Below are 19,414 nucleotides of genomic sequence, written 5' to 3' on the forward strand. Positions count from 1 at the left end.
AATGCAATAATACCACTGTTTGTAACCAGCTCAGTTGTACACATACCAGGGTCCCTCAGATGTTGTTAGCATTAACACAGTTGACTGTTGCTGTACACCCATAAACAACACCCTCATGGTTGGATATGACCTAACTGTACCTGCCCTAGATATGTACATCCTACACTCATACAACATGAATGACATTACTATAGCTTTTGTTATCCTTTCTACATACAGGTAGCTACAGTCATTACACACATGCACATGGCAGATAGCATGCTAACAGTACATAAGGTTTGATATCTATGTTAACAGAGGTAATATTCCCTCTCTACTGGTCACCCATGACACCTATCATATCATACAACAACCCATTTGGCATGTATGCCATTAGACATGTCCACCTATTGCAATGCCTACAAACATACCCAAATAACAGGATCATAGGACCTACATAAGGTCTGTATTGACAGACTTAGGGAAATCCAGCTCTGCTCTGTATGTTCCTGAGTAGTCACAGGTGATATGTTCATGACACGTACAGCCATGTGTGCCCACAGCTCCTACATATACCCCATGTCAACAATTGCAAGCCATGCATGCTGTGTGCTGTCTGGACATTAGCCTTAGTACCACAATAGCTAGTACGTGCTGGGGTGAAATGTTTACAAGCCACAGACCTTGCACTTGCTTGAATGAGTGTACTGCTTAGCTCTAACAGAGCACATTGCTGGCACTCTTCCAGTAAACATGAGGTGTGTGTGGCAAATATGATGTGCTCACTGTTGACCATTGCAATGCCCTGGCTTAACCATGGCACTGTCAAGTAACAGTTTTTAGGAGCATGACATGGAATAATGCCATGTGTGTCTTGCTGATATGTGCTGTTGTCATATATGTACACTTGGCTACTCAGTGAAGGTGGTTGTGTCCTACCAGTACATGACTACAACATCCATTATGGTGTAATGCTCAGCTATGTTTCACACATGGCGTGGGGAAGGTATGGAATGTATCCTCTTGACCTGCTAGTGCACTTACTGATGTAGACCGCATATGTGTACTTGTATTGATGTTTGTTTAGATTCCATGTGTGTGCAGTGTCTGATGTTTGAAGGTGACTGTTGTCTTAGTACATCATGCTGTTGCAATACAGCCTCACCATTGCCAACTGTATATGGTGATATGCTCAAAGTACAGTAAGCTGTACATAAGCTATGGACAGATGTTTGGACATGACTACTAAGTAGTGGGGCTACTTTGCAGATGAATGATTACTGAGGACAGCTCACTGGTGTGTTACAACCATTCCTACAATAACCTGTGTAACCGCTAAGGTCTGGTTTTGTTATTTGAAGTGGAAGATAGACAATGTAGAATGCAGTAAGGGTGACACTGAAGGCAAACCTCTTGACACCTGTAACAGTAATACCTCCCTTGTGCATATATTGTGCATATATCAGCACAGTTGGCAAAGGAAAGAGTCAGTAAGCTTTGTAGTGAATGCGATAGTGCTGTACTTCTGTAATACCTATCATGAGATAGGCAGGTGTTTGATTCACAGTACTGGCACGTTTGGGTGTGTGTGTGTCCATATATGTCACTTATAGTTGGGAATACATCCCACATGTTTTCACTCTCCTGAACACCGTTGTTGACATCAGTACAAAGTGAAGTGTAGAAAAAAAGGCATAGGCAGGTGGTTGAACCTCACACATGTCAAGTGTCTGTATGTGTGTGACATAGGTGTATATCTTTGTGAATGTCACAGTGTGTGTGTGTGTGTGTGTGTGTGTGTGTGTGTGTGTGTGTGTGTGTGTGTGTGTGTGTGTGTGTGTGTGTGGCTGTCTGTGTATATGGCTGCCCGGTCCCTGGAGTGAGGCTGTATTTTACCATAGTGAAATGTTAATGCCCCCTCCCCCATCCAGTCAATGCAATCTAATATCCCTGTTGATATCATCAATCTTAGACGGGCATTCTAACTGTCTGTTAACATGTACACCCTGGGGTGCGACTTGTTGTTACATAGCCTACTGATGATCCCCCCTCCCCACATACACTCACTGCACTGTAGTATCCTTGTTGATGTCCTCAATCTTAGGCCATTTCAACTACATGTACATGTGTAATCTCTGTGGCACATCTTGTAATTGCATAGTACTATAATGATGATTTGCACATAGGCAGGGGTTCTCATCCAAACACTGGCAACTGTGTGTGTGTGTGTCAGAGTGTCTTTTACTGTGTCTGTGAATCCCTGAATGTGTGGGTGTGTCTGTGTTTGCATGCTGTCATGGCAGTGGGTATTACTACTTCCCAATGAGAAGCCACTATTTCCATTGGCCTTTACCCTTGTCATCTGCTATACCACTCTTTTACCTCATCCCCTCTCCAGGTAACTATACCTGTGATGTCACCCACTATGGATGTGATGGCTCTGAACACAGTAGCTTACTACACAGCTATCATGCTCTTGGATCATTAGAACAGTAAACATAATTGAAACATGGGAGATTATAACTGTGATGTGGAAGCTACAAAGTGCATGCAGGTATTGTCATACAGACCTGTGAGTAGTCAACATGTACATATGGGACACTAACCGCAAACACTGACATCCCCCGGCACATGCAACTACACCTGAAAGAGGAAGGCAGAACATCAAGATCAATATGCTGTTAGTGTTGTTACACATGATACATACATTCAAACGTCCAAAATGCATTCTAAAATGTAATACATGGTATGTCTGTTGATTGTCAACACTACTCAACAATATTAATCTACAATTGTCTACCTAGTATGTTCATCCTGTACATCAGACCATATTAGCATGTCCCTGCACTGATGGTGTGGATGATAGGGATGTGGCACAGGCATCATCATATGCACAGGGTGATAATGTTTGCCAGAGGCCTAGGCTGCACATTGGATGACATCATGTGTGCATGTCTTAGGGCCTGTGATATCATTAGGCATGTGTGGATGTTATGCATGTGTGTGTTGAGGTGCCCAACATTTGTTTCCGGTGTGTGTGTGTGTGTGTGTGTGTGTGTGTGTGTGTGTGTGTGTGTGTGTGTGTGTGTGTGTGTGTGTGTGTGTGTGTGTGTGTGTATGCATGCACACAGGTCTGGCATGTGGCTGGCCTACACAGGGGTATTATTGACAGCTGCAGACTGTACAAGGTAGGTTTCATAGTTCACGGTGTCCAGCCATGGCCACATGACCTGCGCCTGCCAGGGGTTGCACGGGCACTACCAGGCAAAGGTCCAGATTGGGTACTGTCTGAAGACACATGTCCACTGAAATCGTGTCCCTGTTGGGACCATCCAGGACCACGTGCATGTGGCCTGTTGTACCCTGGTGTGGACTACACAGCACCAGCTGCACTGCTGCTGCTACCGCTACTATGGGAGCGGGCGTGTGCAGCAGCATTTTCACGTAGACCTTCAACAGGTAATGTAGCTGACCTACGTCCACGTGCCTGATGCCTCACTCCCACCAGATGTTCCAGCACAGACATTCGATGCTTGAGAATTGACATGCCACAGTCAAGGACTCTCACCATGTCACCCAATTGTCTATCCCAAACATCTGCAAGTTGATGGTGAGCATTTGCAATTGCCTGGATGTTGTCAGTTAATGAATGGACAGCAGCCCTCTGAAGCCTCAGACCTTCTCTGTTGTGCCATTCAGCATGTGCCTGTGCCTCCATTACAGCCTGAAACATGCATCTGATGACTCCAGCTGATATGGTTTGTCTCGCAGGGGCATGTTGGCCAGTGGTCCTCCTATGAGCAGCACTGGGCACATGACTGTGTGGGAAATCACCAGTCAGTTGACTGGGATCATGGTGTGCAGGCATACCTTCCATAGTCTTCACACTTCCCTGTTCCATGCTACCACCCGCCAACTTTCCTTCCTCTATGACCAGTGGTGATGGGGTATGTGTAGGCAGGGAAACTGTGTGCGAGGATGAGGGGGATACAGGTGGAATGGCAAACAATGGCACAGATTCAGCCCCTGACAACCCTGCCTGTGCCTCAATCATACTATCATCATCACTGCTAGAGTCTGTGGGGACACTAACATCAGGTGGACCGCAGGAGGGCAATGCACCTACATCAACACCTGTGAGGGGAAGACAAGAACTGCACATTACATGTTATACCACACAGACACACACAGACACACACAGACACACGCTATGGCACCCAACAGCATGCAACATGCAGGTGGTATGGCAGATGGCATTCAGCTTAGACAATTATAGTGGTAGTTATCATACATCCCTGAGTTGCACACAACAGCATGCATCTGTTATAGCAGACAGCATGCACCTTACACAATTATAGTGGTGGTTAGCATACATACCTGCATTGCACCATTTGTGTTAGTAGCTTATGCCCCATACCTGCAACACAATGCATGCACTTTGCACCGTTGCACTGCACTGCCATGGTGTGTGCAACATACACCACATGTTAACAGACCATCGCTGACCTTTGTACATCTGCCACTGATGCGTTGTGTTGGCCACTGCCCCTATGTGTGATGACATGAGCAGAAGAGTATGTGGACTGAATACTATGTTTGCCTGAGCCCTAGCTTGCATATCTCCCCCAAAGCAGTGCTTGTCTGTTCAACATTATTCTATCTACCCCTGAGGTGAGTCTACAGACACTGTGCATGTGGCTGTACACACATGTTTGACATGGCTGTTCCTACTTCGCAATGGTGCCACAGACCAGTACAGGTTTAATTCAGAAGGGTGTATCCTGTGGGCCAGTCATAGTCCAGCTCCAACACATTTAGAGTGTGTGCACACATATGCTCTCTGTACAATACTGTTTGTATTTCCAACATGTGTAATGCTGATATGTAGTACCTGTCCCTACAGTGAAACACACCTCCACCATTGTATTCCCAGTTGTCCACACATCTGGCAATGACAGTTTGGAAGGTTTAGTGTAGGTGTTTCATATAGTCTTCAATTGTTTCACATGGGTAACCACTGTGATGCATTGCAGGTCTGACCAGTGTCTATTAACAGGACCACCATACATTATGTGTATGTGTGTTATGTCACCTTTGTACATCTGCCACTGATGCATTGTGTTGGCCACTGCCCCTATGTGTTATGACATGAGCAGAAGAGTATGTCGACTGAATACTATGTTTGCCTGAGCCCTAGCTTGCATATCTCCCCCAAAGCAGTGCTTGTCTGTTCAACATTATTCTACCTACCCCTGAGATGAGTCTACAGACATTGTGCATGTGGCTGTACACACATGTTTGACATGGCTGTCCCTACTTTGCAATGGTGCCACAGACCAGCACAGGTTTACAGTACACCGGCTTGATGTGTGGCGTATGACCTTGCCAATCACATGCAGTATGACATGTCTTCTGCTGACGTATTGAATGACATTCATACATGTGTAACACAATGGTGTCCTTTCCAATCTACAGTATGGTAACGGTATCCCAATGCAGGGATGTGTTATACTAACATGGGCCTTCAGTTGACGCAATGTTGTCTGTCCGCCCTACAAATATACAGTGATGTACTGCACATTGAGCTGATGTGCATCGCCATTGCAGGGCATCATGTGGCTTCACTATTGCTATACAGTGTGAGATACTGACACAGTTCATAGTCATGACTGTGTTCACATACAATACATATCTAATGTGGAATGTGATCCACTTCACTGAGGTGTAAACACACTAAACCCTAATGTGGAATGTGTGACACAGGTCACAGAAGGGTATACACATGACACCCCTGCACATCTGCAACCATATTACTGATGCCTGGCAACTATGCCCACACATGGCATGTCCCACATGCCATCTGTGTACCTCACACACATGAGGAGCAGGCATGACAGTGATGTCTGACACCAGCAAGGTGAATGTACTATAGCTGTGGCCTGATGTGGTTGTATGTGTATGCTGTGCAACACATGTATGTATTTGGATACTGTATAGGTGAATGCTTTCATGTCGTGACACACTCAAGATGTTCAAGACATGTTATGTGGTGGTTTCATGTTATGCCTACACAAGCTGTGCACAGACCTGTATGATGTTTAGTGTTTCACATTTGCAATATCACCATTACACAAAGACCATAGTTGTATTGTGTCGAGCCAATGTACAACAGGGTGTACACACATGTACATCACTTCTACTGTGTGTGTTGCTTCATGTCTCTGGCCATCCTCCATGGCGATGTGTACACATGTTCTGTCCAATGGTTGTGATGGCCATCTATTTCACATGTCAATGTTATCCCATATGACATACACCCATAGATGTCATATGCTCCACTGAGGACAGGGTTATGCAGACAAAGGGTGGTATGTATGGGATGTGAGACATCATGTTTTGCAGGATAGTTGAGCAGTGTTGCAGTCAGCCCACTACATGTCATGGACATGTCAGATAGCACATGACATTGTGTGACATTCATAGCAAGGGTATAATCCAGAAGGGTGTATCCTGTGGGCCGGTCATAGTCCAGCTCCAACACATTTAGAGTGTGTGCACACATATGCTCTCTGTACAGTACTGTTTGTATTTCCAACATGTGTAATGCTGATATGTAGTACCTGTCCCTACAGTGAAACACACCTCCACCATTGTATTCCCAGTTGTCCACACATCTGGCGATGACAGTTTGGAAGGTTTAGTGTAGGTGTTTCATATGGGTAACCACTGTAATGCATTGCAGGTCTGACCAGTGTCTATTAACAGGGCCACCATACATTATGTGTATGTGTGTTATGGCAGATTGTATGCAATTAATATGATCTGTTCATTATCAAGCCTGGTAAATAATAACATTCTCACCTGACACAGGCTGATGTCGCTGCAAAATGCCAGAGGTACCCAAACATGAGTGTCACAGCAGTAACATCATTATCCATACCTGTGTGATAGCTACAGGGTGCAATGTCCATGTTAGCACATAAGCCAGTACAGTACACTATACTATGGAGTATGCACATCTGTGCATACATAAAGTAGTAGACTATAGTATGTGGCATGTGTGCATGCATGCATTGCATATGATGTTACATTACTTATTGTACAGTCTCACATGTAACTATGTGAAATATAGTTGTGTTATATGTGCAGTACTGACTTACCAGGCAACTCCAGGCTCGGTGGTTGAGAGACACCTACCTCCACAATACCAGCTAAAGCTTGTGAATGGAGGTCTGCAGGTGTCCCCAGGTTGGCCAGTAGCTCCTTGGTACATGTGAGTGGGAGCTGGGTGAGTGGCCCCCCACCTGTTGCACCTTGTTCCCTGGCGATTGCATTAGCACGCTGTTTCACCCATCTTATGAAGTCAGTGCAGTGTCGGCGCACCTGCTGATAGGTGCGATTGTGGCTGCCAACATCATTTACCCTCCTGCAGAGTTCCTCCCACAGGGCTCCCCACTGTTGTGCATCCTGTGGCACATGGCTGAAGAGTGTTGAATGGTTGTCGAGGAAGTATGGGATGTGGACTTCATCCTGCAAGTGGGTGTATGCTGGCAGCCTGCTACATGGCATACCTGGAAGACATAATGATGGAGACAGGTCACAGTAACTCACAGAGAAGTACAGAAGTACAGCTGAACATACATGTGTATCACATTTATTAAGATTACAAATAAGTCTTTGCAAATCTACATGACACTAACACCACTGACATGTTTAAGTCAAACAAATTTGACACTTACTGGTGATGTGATGTTATTACCATATATGTGTATGTCATGCGATTACATTGCTCATACTCTATGTGGATGTTGTCTTGATGTGGGCATGTCTTTTTGCCTGTACTGGTGTCTTTAACTATCAGCACATGCCTGGATGTGTTCACATTAATGCAATCAACCTTAATGCTTTGTATATGTCACATATATAGTCATACATAGCCTTTAGGGACGTGACCTGTGACCCTGCAGACTTGCTCACAGAATGTTTTACATGTATGTGTTTTGCCATATATAATACATGGCACTGTAGAGTTGTGTAGCATCCTGCCATGAATTGCCTGTGTTGCACATGTGTAACACATGGGACAATAGCTAGCCTGATGGTATTTGCAGGGTTGGATATCAACTATAGCATGTATGGTCATAGTGAACTAGTAGGCTATATGCCCTGGGCCATTTATTAGCCTAAGCAGACAGGTTACCTAGCTGTAGGTAACAGACAGGTAAGTTTCAGTGGCCAGTTCAAGCAGTGCCACAGAACTGATCCACAGGGTTACTGATATATTTGGCATGCAGTCATCACACCATGTCACAAAGAGGGGCGATGTGCAGCTTCGCTGGACAGGGATGCATAGTTTGGCAAGAGTATGTTAAGTGTATGGGACAGAGATCTGTCAGGCATGTTGTGATCCTTGTACTAGAAAGGTGGATGTCCATGAAGTATGTGTTTATTTGGGATCAGGATGTGTTAAGTGTAGCATGTCCAACATCTCTGGGTTGGACATGGCTTTATTCAGGGTAGGCTGCATGCTACATAGTGAAGCTAGGGATTGGAAAGGGCAGTGTAGGCCATCTACACATGAGCAATAAACCTTAAAGGAAATATGTGATCTATTATGGATCACATGTGTGTTGAGTATGGCTGCACAACTATCTCTATATTCATGTATGGCACCCTGTCAAGATTAAGGATGCCACATACAACTACCTGACTGGTGTGGTGAAGTAACTATCAAAGGAAAGACTACTGTCCAGCTGCATCCCATACCCACAGTTGCCATTACGTTGACCTCTGCCTAGGTGGTAGTTCATGGGTACAGGATTTTTAACATAGGGGATGACAATGCAATACTTATATGTCAGATTGTGGCCATATGTCACACACCACACATCTGCCACACAAAGGCCCTTCTGTATGTTGAACGCAGCACACATTGAGTCAACTATTGCTCCTAGTCCATAGTCATTTGCAAACATCAATAGGCAAATGCCTTCTGTATTATTCTGTGTGGTATAGATAAAGAGAGGGTGTACCAGGAATGAACCCTGTATTACTGGTTTGATGTGTGTGTATTAGTCAGACACCTTCTGTAGTGTTGGTTCTGCCAGCAGTCCAGTTGCCAACCACTCCTGTGACATAGGAATATACACCTAGTTTACTGAGTGTAGCTGGAACATAGTATGGGTGATGGTGTCCAACGACCTGGCAAGGTCATGGCATGCAGTGTGAATCAACCCTACTGTCATCTACATCTGCACTGAGTACATCAAATACGTTGATCACGGTTCATGGCCTTACAGATCAGACTCAGCAGGGTAGTAGTGCACTATTTCCCATTATCAATGGTGTCTCCCCCTTTGTGTGGTGTGATAACTGTTGCTGTGCAACATTCGGTGTGTACACAGCCTGACATGGAGCTATGATTGAACATGATGTGTATGCGGATAGCTGATTGTTCTTACATTTGTTTAGGATACACCCTGGGATGTTGACAGGTCCCATGAAAGCTGTATGTATGGCTTTAGAGAGTGCAGCTTGTACCTGCATAGTTGTTATTACAGGGGCTCTGTAGTGTACATGGATATATAACTATGTGTACCTGTTGGGGGGTGGGAGTGGGTTTAGGTTCTCCAAGACCCTATCTGGATGAACAGGTGCTATTTCTGTAGGTGCAGTACTTCCCATGCCATAGTGCTGTGCAGCATGGCAGGTCTTGTTGTTGCCATTATGATTAAAAACACAGCTATAGAATGCTCTGTGGTTGGCCTCATAATATGTGGCTGATTAGTTTCACAGTAGCTTTGTGTGGTTTTATATGGTGTATCTGCATCTTACTGTGGCTGACCAGGGATCACCAACACTCGTGTGTTCTCTCTTGCAACAGTTACTACCTTCTGTGGTACAGTTTAAAGCATGGTACCACCAGTTTGCCTTCTTGTTTGTGTTTGGCTGAATCTTAGTTCTGTTTCAATGGCACAATCACTGCATGTATGTGACTGCTTAAGGTTCATTTGTGTAGGATTCAGCATTTGCACATGCATTGTCTATCTGCATGGGTGCCATGACAGTCACCACTTTGCTCTTAGGAAGCATAACATTGGCATTGGAGACTGACTATGTGTAGCATACTGCTAGCCTTGTTTGACTACTGTGATCCAGGTCATTGGGGATGATGGAATCCAACATGCATTGAGCGCAGGTGTTGGTACATGAGGAGTCTTCCCAGTTCATAATGGAATAGTTGAGAGTAGCCATAATTATGGTTTTCTATCTCAGACCTAATTTTCCCCGTTACAGCACATTATGACAGTTGGGAAATCCATGGCATGATGGGTGATCTATCGCAAGGTGCATTTTGAATTCCACTTTGGCACAAAGGTAGTTGCTCAGCATAATGGATCTGAAGTTACGCAAGTGCAACTAGCGTGGGGGTGTACATATCCTTCAGGAATATGGACACACCTGCGGCCCGTGTGTTCCAATAAAGGATAATGGGCAAGAGATGAGGTATGTGTTATAATATGGTCATGCAGGTGTGCTCTCTGGAGTATTGAAACATGTCTCAGCCACTGCACATATATGTTCTCCATGTTAGGGATTGACATATGTGTGTCCATATAGTGTTTCTGACATGTATCATTGTGTAGCGAGCCCCGCAGTTTATTACTTGGCTGTCCCTGTAACAGCAGTGGACCTTCACTTGGACTGTGCATGATGAAGGCACTATAGGGGAAGCATGAGCCCTAGGCAGTATCCAGATTCCCAGGAGTGACAGGTGCAGGCCCTGTCTGACAAAGCATCATGGTCTGTCAACCATGTTATCCCAGGCAGACAGATACTGGATACCCTTTGACTTGCACCACTACACTAGACAATTGTGGAATAGAATCATTTTGTCCCTGTACTGCAGTATCATTCTGGCCAATGGCAGAATGCTACCCAGGCCTTGGGACATACCTGCATAGGCTACAAGACCTGACAGTTCCTACATGTGTTTCCATGCAGTCCAGGCTATTGCATCACAGGTCCTGCACAACAACATGGAATATGCCAGAGCCATGTGCATAATTCAAAAGGTGGTCTGAGTGCATGGGTATGTGGCTAATCATGGCATACAGGCAGCTGACAGTATGTATGCCCTCGTATAGGTTGGTGTGTAACATAGTGCTAGACTTTGCATTTAACAAATGAGTACTGTTGGGCATGTTTCCGGCCATGTGTTCTGAGATGTGGCACAATTATGCAAACTATGTCATACAGTTTGTGTATTTTGTTGTCTGTCTCTTCCAGCTTGGGAGGTCACTTGTTTGGCCAGATACTTAGAAGCATCTGTGAATGTGTGTGATTACTGGTAGTGTGTGTGGGTGTCCTTACTGTGTTCTGGTAAGTGTATGTGCTAGTTGTTATGATGAGATGCATGTGTTAACCTACATCTCATGACGTCCAGTCCAGTCATGGCTGTAGACTGGGCTGCCTTCCAGCTTACCCCTGTAGCTGCATCCCAAACAATGTGTGGGGTGTGGTTTTAGGTGGGTTTGGCAGTGTACATGGCATAGAGATTACATTCCCCCAGGATGGCCACATACACAAAGCTGACATTAGTAAACACCAGTAGCTGACTATTGGACATGCCTGTATGAGCATTCAGTACTACAAGTACCAAGTACTGTATTTAGTTTACTTATTGCTTATGAAGCTGTTTTAGACAGTGATGCTCACATGTAAATATTTGTGTTATGGACGTGACAACACTGGCTTTTACAGAAACATTGTGGCTACCTTTAGCAGCAATCCTCCTCTGAGGAGCACATCACATCCTGATAGTTGATTACAGATGATGCAAGTGTCTACAGGTCTGTTTCCTTCTCTGGGTATATACTCACATATCCACCAGGACCCTGAGCTCTGTTGGGTACAGACACCCACTCTCCAAACAGAGTCATGTATCAATAGACTCTGATGCCACTATCAACATAATCAGGATATAATCAGATAGTGCAAGCCATCACCTATGAAGCAGCTATTACACATGGACAGCTGTCTCCTACATCTTACACAACTACTTCAGATGTTACACTGGAGTTAAAGATGATATGCAACCTGTTTCATTACCAGTACTGTGCACTACCTTACATACAGTATGTGCAAGCAGCTGTTAGGTTGGCAATGAGAGGTTAGGCTACACAAACCTGGTAGTTCAACCAGTGTGTCTCTACTCTCAATATCCACTCTATGTAGGTGTGCACATAGCCATTTGTCTCAGCCCTGTAACAAGGGTCACTACACATTTGCATAACATGTACACACGCACAGCTATTATTGCTTGCAAACAATATGAGAGAGGTCCAGCCCTGTAACAAGGGTCACAACACATTTGCATAACATGTACACATACACAGCTGTTATTGCTTGCAAATGATACTAGAGAGGTGGATATTACATGTGTTATGTGCATGGATAGTTAACTAGCTCTTCCAATTATCTTTGCTATCATGCTACTAAACTGTCAGATGAATACAAATGATATGTATCCTGTTATTGAGTATTGTAATTGCCAATAGACATAACTACTGTTTGCATAACATAACAGAAATGCTATGTAGAATGTTATACAGATCTGCCTAAAATACTGTACATTACACAGTTATTGGTACAATATTCCACAATGCAAACCATATTTGCAACAGTAAGCCCATCTTTGACATGTTCATAGGTTCATAGGTTCATAGGTTAGTACTAAGCTAACTGCCCTTGCGAGCCATTTTAAGCCTAGCCAATTATCCCTTGTGAGACTCAAACCCTGCACCTTGTGTTTGTAAGGCAAACATCTTAACCATTAGGCTTACCATTCATCTTACTTATACACCCATACATATGTCAACTGTTACAATATATCGACATATACTATCCCCTGTTATAGCACATACTTGTTGGACCAATCATGACACCGACAGTGGCTGTAAGCGAATTGGTGAGTTCCAAGCCCATATCATCCCTTGTGGTGTATGAGGAGTTTGCCTTGTGACCTACAGCAGTACACACATAGAATACTACAAGTATCACTACTGCTCAACAATACATCACTACAAGATAGCTATTTCCACTATATGCACTGATTACACTGTAATTCTTACAGAACAGGTACTACATACACAGACATAATACATGTTATACATACCATCTTAGTAAGTGGAGGTGTTATTGACTAGTATAATACTCGTTTTCGGTTTGTCGTTCAGTGTTTTGTACTGTCCTACAGGTAGATACAGATGGTCTGAATGTGTGACAAGGCAACCTTTTATAGTTACAGATCAGTAACATGTGCTATCCCGATAACCAATTGGTGTTCCTAAGTAGCTAATTACATGCACATCAGCTGTGTTGCTACTGCCTTAGCCAGTACCATGGCAACAATGGAGTATAATTGAGTACTCCACTTGGGCGTTGTCCCTTTGCCTTACTTGTGAGGAAGACAGCCTGGAAGTGTTGTTTGGAATCTATTGCAACAGCTGTATGGAGATGAACAGTAATATATTGTGTGTAATACCTAGAGAATTCAGTCTAAATGTGAGTACTGCTGTTATATTTCTGAATATTGCTACTTGTGCAGTGTTTATCTGTACCTTATACTTCTGCATATGTTTCAGTCTGGCCAGGATGTTTGACCAGCTCAAGGCTGCATAGCTATGCATATAATGTTAAGGAGTTTACAGTGTGCTTACCAGACATATCTAGTTTGGTGTTAATGTGTATCATACTGTGCTGATAATCACTACTCAGTAACACTTCCTGGTGTATAAACCTTTCAACCCTCTGAAACAGGATTAGTTCATACAAACCCTGTAACATCAGCAGCTGTTCAATTGTATAATGGAAACTATTTCACATAGGGCCATGTTAGTGTGTCTGACCCCAGGTATGTTAAGGTTTCAGCAGATGTTGTACAGTAGTTGAATAAGTGGTTATGGTATGACAGTATGTATTGATGTAATTATTTTGGTTGTAGGGTAGATGCTGGTGGGTGTATATAGCACATGCAGGTGTGCAGGAACCCCTTTTATACAACGTCTATATGTGTGAGATTGTTCTTTCCCTATGTGAACACCTATCCCTTAGTGGACTAATACTATGGTAATTTCAGGCTGATTCATTAAGGCACTGTTAAATGCTTCCTGTATAGCATGCAGGTACTGTTAGTCCTTGAATTATTTTGGCAATACATCGGAATGTAATAAAGTTTTGCAAAATGAAAGCTGTCTGTGTATTTGTGTCATGGATATTTGCAGTCATTGCAGCTGTGTTGGTGACTGTGTCCATAGAACATATTTGTAATAGTTTATTGGCATATACTCTTCATATGTTATGTTCATATTGTTTGGAGGGGGGGGCGGAATGTGTGATTGCTATGGTCCATGTTATACTCAGATATGAACACTTTGGATGCTGTCTACACATATGTATGTATGTGTGTATATATATATATATATATATATATATATATATATATATATATATATATATATATATACATATATATATATATATATATATGTGTGTGTGTGTGTGTGTGTATATACGTATATAGATATATATATTATTGCATATGTTTATCTGTACCTCCATAGATGTGTAGGTGTTTTTAACCTATCAATATATCTACATATATATGTAGATCTGTATATCTTGACATGTCTCTATGTATCTCTCCCTCTTTCTCTCTATATATATATCTATATATCTATATATCTATATATGAGCATACACCTTTCATTGGGTGAATGGCGGGTTGTCCTATTTCAACACATTCCTCCCTTTTGTGTTTTAACCTGTCTGCATACACAACTGGGATAGGTACATCTCAGGTAGCTTAGTGTTAGGTTACTCTGAGGATGGAGTACATGGTTGCGGGTTCTAATCCTGGAAGGTGTTATTATTTTACCTCTCAGAGTACGCACTGGTAGGGAAAGTGTGAATAACCCACATTTAAGCGGTTGTAAGCAGGTTTGCTCATGGTCTGCGTGACATTAAGCAAAAGTTAAACATGTGAAGCGCTTCTCCGTTTACTGTGTTTCAGCACCGTTTACCATTGCACAAACCCGTGGAAACCCGCTTACAACTGCTTAAGAGTGCTTTAATCCACCTGCATACAACAGCCCTTATTCTGGCCCTCAAAATAATTTAACAGCCCTTGAACCCAGGACCATGAACACCACAGTCACTGATTTTACCACTAAGGCATCAGAGTTATGTAAAAATGTTATGGTGTTTAGAATATACATTTTACTACAGGCATTCCTCACTACTGAAAACAAATGTGACAGTCAGTTGGTGTACATATGTCTGATACATGTTAATGTTCATATGTTTGTGGAATTAGGTGTTGCAATGTGATATGACAGGGTGTATTATGGATGAGAATGGTTCTTGTTTTGTGTCCTTTTTATATTGTCCCCATACTCCATGTATGACCCCTCCAGTTCACTTATTGAACATCCAACCCAGGCCCTCCTTGATGCATGATTTCATTACCATTATTCCTCCCCCACCCCAATCTTCACATACACAACAACCACCCCTTCTATGGTGAATTAGGTTAATTTTAATAGTTATAATACCAGAGCTGCATGTTTTTTGTGTACACTTCAATTCTTTTGGAGTGCTTCTGTGTCAGGAAATGTGTTCATAGATGTTTATATATATGGCTATTGATGTAACTGTATAATATAAATATAAATATATATGTATATATATATATATATATATATATATATATATATATATATATATAGATATATATAGAGACACACACACATATATATATATATATATATATATATATATATATATGTGTGTGTGTGTGTGTCTGTGTTCAGACATCACTGACATGCATATAAATATATATATATATATATATATATATATATATATATATATATATATATTTCGTATTAATTTGTAACAGTAATACGTATGTAGACTTGAATGTGTTGGTTCACAAACTACAGTACATTACAATGTACTGTACATATGTGCACAAAGTCACTGTCCATACATATCATTACAGTGGAATGCATATGGTATAAGGTGTAGTCTAAAGACCGTGAAATATGTATACACCTCAGATGGCTTAGTGGTAATGGTAATTCCCATGACTATAGTGTGCATGGTCCGGGATTTAACACCTGCAATGCTTTAAGAATGGTTTTACTCCAGAATAAGGCTAATTTAAGCAGTTGTAAGCATGGTTAAAAGTGTTTGTATGACATTATAGCAGCGGTTAAACACAGTTAAACAAACTTTGTAATGTATAACCAGTGCACGCAAACACCGCCACATCCACTGACTACTCAGGATATATTTATGTCAGTGAAGTAACATCTCACTATGTGCTTACATAACATTACATTCTCTGTTCACTGTACTCTCCAGCACACATGGGTTTATATGGGTGTTTCGAATGTTTATTATACAGACGATTACTACCTATATATGCAAGCTGTGGTTAAGGTATACTTTTGAACATGATAAACATCCCTGCCTTTATTGAGACTGGGACCTCGAATGCACAGATACTGTGCAGATGCTGTAACCATTACACTGTTAGCATTAACGTTGCTTCCACTTATTTCCTTTTTAGATGATTTCTATGTGTAAGCTAGGCTAAGCAAAGGGCGGAGGCCCCCAAACCCACTGAGCTTCACTTACTCTTGAAGTAACAACATATAACAAATGTACTGTGAGACAATACATTACATTCCGAAATACATTAAGCATAGCCCCTCACTGACACACTTCAAGGGAAACCTTGTTGTGTGAATGGGTAACAGAATATACACCCCTGGGATCATGTGTCCCAGAATCATACCACCAGGGGGTGGGAGGGGCCTGTCCAGTTTGATAGCTGCGAGACCTGTTGGGGAAATTGAATGGTGTTGAATTGTCACATTAACATGCCCTATTTAGATCACTAAGTGCCCCTATCACCCTCCACCACTCCAGTCTTCAACAGCTTCCAGCAACTCTGCCTGGAATTGCTTCATTGGATATGCTTGACAGAGGCTCAGTTACTTCATAAATGGTGCGGAGAAAGCCAACACACTGTAGCTATGCTTCTAATTGCCCTTGGGCAGATAGGTAGTAGGCTATCTGTGAACCTCTAAAGTGCAGGCCATCACAGCCATAATATGTGAATAAACAGACTTACAGATAACAATATACAGTGAGAAATCACCATGTAGTCAGGAAACAGTTAAGTACAGCAAGAACAGACAGAACAGTGATACTCAGTCACTCCAAAAGCCTATCTTGGAAGCTAGAAGACTTGTATAAGTTTAAGGCTTTCTATTGCTTACCAGTAGGTTACCTACGGGAGAGATGAGAAACAAGCACAGGTGGGAAACATGCATGCGACAATACCATACCGGCTTATGTGTCAGTTTTAGGCTTTGGAATACTGTCCAAGGCTATTGGCGCCCCCATGGTGCCTTTTTTAGGAGAGTCTCGAAAGGTGAATACCAGCTCCGTAAACAGCACAATAGCAGAATTAATGAGGGTTATGCTACTCAACACCAGAGGTTGTGATCACAACATACATGCACTCACAGCACTCCTCAGGATGGACAACATCAACATCTGTGCAGTAACTGAGACCTGTCTTAAGGCTCCTGAGAGCACACCAGCACTGCCAGACTACAACCCATACCACACATTTCAGCCACAGAACATGGACTGACACAGACATGGAGGGGGTGTATCCATATTCATCAGGGATACCTACATCTCCAGGTTAGTGGGGCAGCATGATACCTCTGAGATCATCCATGTGCAGCTAACATCAACCACAACTGCAATGTAAACTGTGGCCTGCTACAGATCACCCTCCATGACCCAGGACCACCACTCCACCTACCTGAAGACAGTGGAGAACATGACAGTCCTTAAGCACACCCTGGCATTGGTCAATGTCAACTACCATACCATTAACTGGGAAACTTACTCCAGTACTCACTTTCAGGCCCAGTGCTTCCTGGAATTTATCACCTCATATGACCTGTATCAGGTGGTAACCTCCCTAACGAGGGGTGGAAACATACTAAGAGTGGTTATCACCAACATGGGCAACAGATGCACCACAGTGGAAGTTAACCAGTCACTGGTTAGATCTGACCATGAACTATTCACTGTTTCCACACCCACGCATCTCCCCCACCCACAGAAACCACAGTGTATACCTTTCCTACAGCTAAATTTACACTAGTGACAGGGGTGGGGGATTTCACAGCCCCCACTCTAAGGGGAAACACGGCTGAAGATACAGACAGATTTACAAATGCAATTTATAAGTACCTACACGGATGTATGGATCATGCCATCACTGGTAAACCAAGACTCACTCCCCCTAGACAAGGACACCAGTCTGGTGGACCTCTGCAATAAACAGGCTATACTACAGAAGTAGGACAGTGCTCCAGACAAACAGCAAATCCCACGAAGGGCAGACATCCGAGACCACTATTAGTATGATATGTAGGTCCCGCATGACATCATCCAAGGCTAACATCAGCAGGGAAATACGTAAGGATTTGAAAGATAACTGTTAAAGGAAAAATATACTTTAAAAATGATCAAAACACGGTAGGTTCAGGTTAAGGCACTTTAATCTTGCAGCAAGGAGACAAAAACGTGCTAATACAGAGTTTGTCTAACCAGAAACAGGAAATGCATTCAGTTTTATAGGTTATCAAATTAATCCTGTCCTACCATGCTGACGTAACAGATTACCACCTTTTCATCATCATCTACTGACCATCTTTCCCATGATTTTCTGCTGATTTAAACAATTTTTATGTGAAACTTCCTGAGGAAAACAGCATGGCCTTGGTTACTTTCAGTTAGATACTTGTTATGTTACATTGAAGATACTATGGCTAAATCAAGCACAATGCTAGCAGTTCATTTCTCTAATAATCCTTTGTCTACCTTATCTCTAAACTACTGCAGCTACAGAGGTTCCCATCCTCTGAACAAGGCTGTTTGTCTAGAATCATTACATTTATATTGTTCATTCATATGCTTCTGACCTAGCAGATAAACACCTGCTTCTCAAGTACATTTCCACAAGGCATAAACAAGAATATTGCTGTGCTAGCAGTTACTAGGTCAGAGAGCAACTTGCAAGTTTCAGTAAGCATGCTGCAGTTTTAGAAAAGCATATTTTCAGTCTCATATGAAACTCAATTTGTATAAATCACAGTGCATGAAAAATAGAATGAAAAGCATATTAAAAACACTTTATTAATTTGGCATTAAGCATACACACATTAATACATATTTTTCTAACATCTCCCTCCTGTTAATACTTTTTATTCTATTTTCAAAAAAGGATAAACAGCTTGCTTCTTTTCCTAACCTCTTCCATTTAGGATTTGCAGTTAAG

The sequence above is a fragment of the Protopterus annectens genome, chromosome 8.part0, assembly GCF_019279795.1.
Source record: "Protopterus annectens isolate FY-2018-M chromosome 8.part0, PAN1.0, whole genome shotgun sequence".
NCBI lineage: Eukaryota > Metazoa > Chordata > Ceratodontiformes > Protopteridae > Protopterus > Protopterus annectens.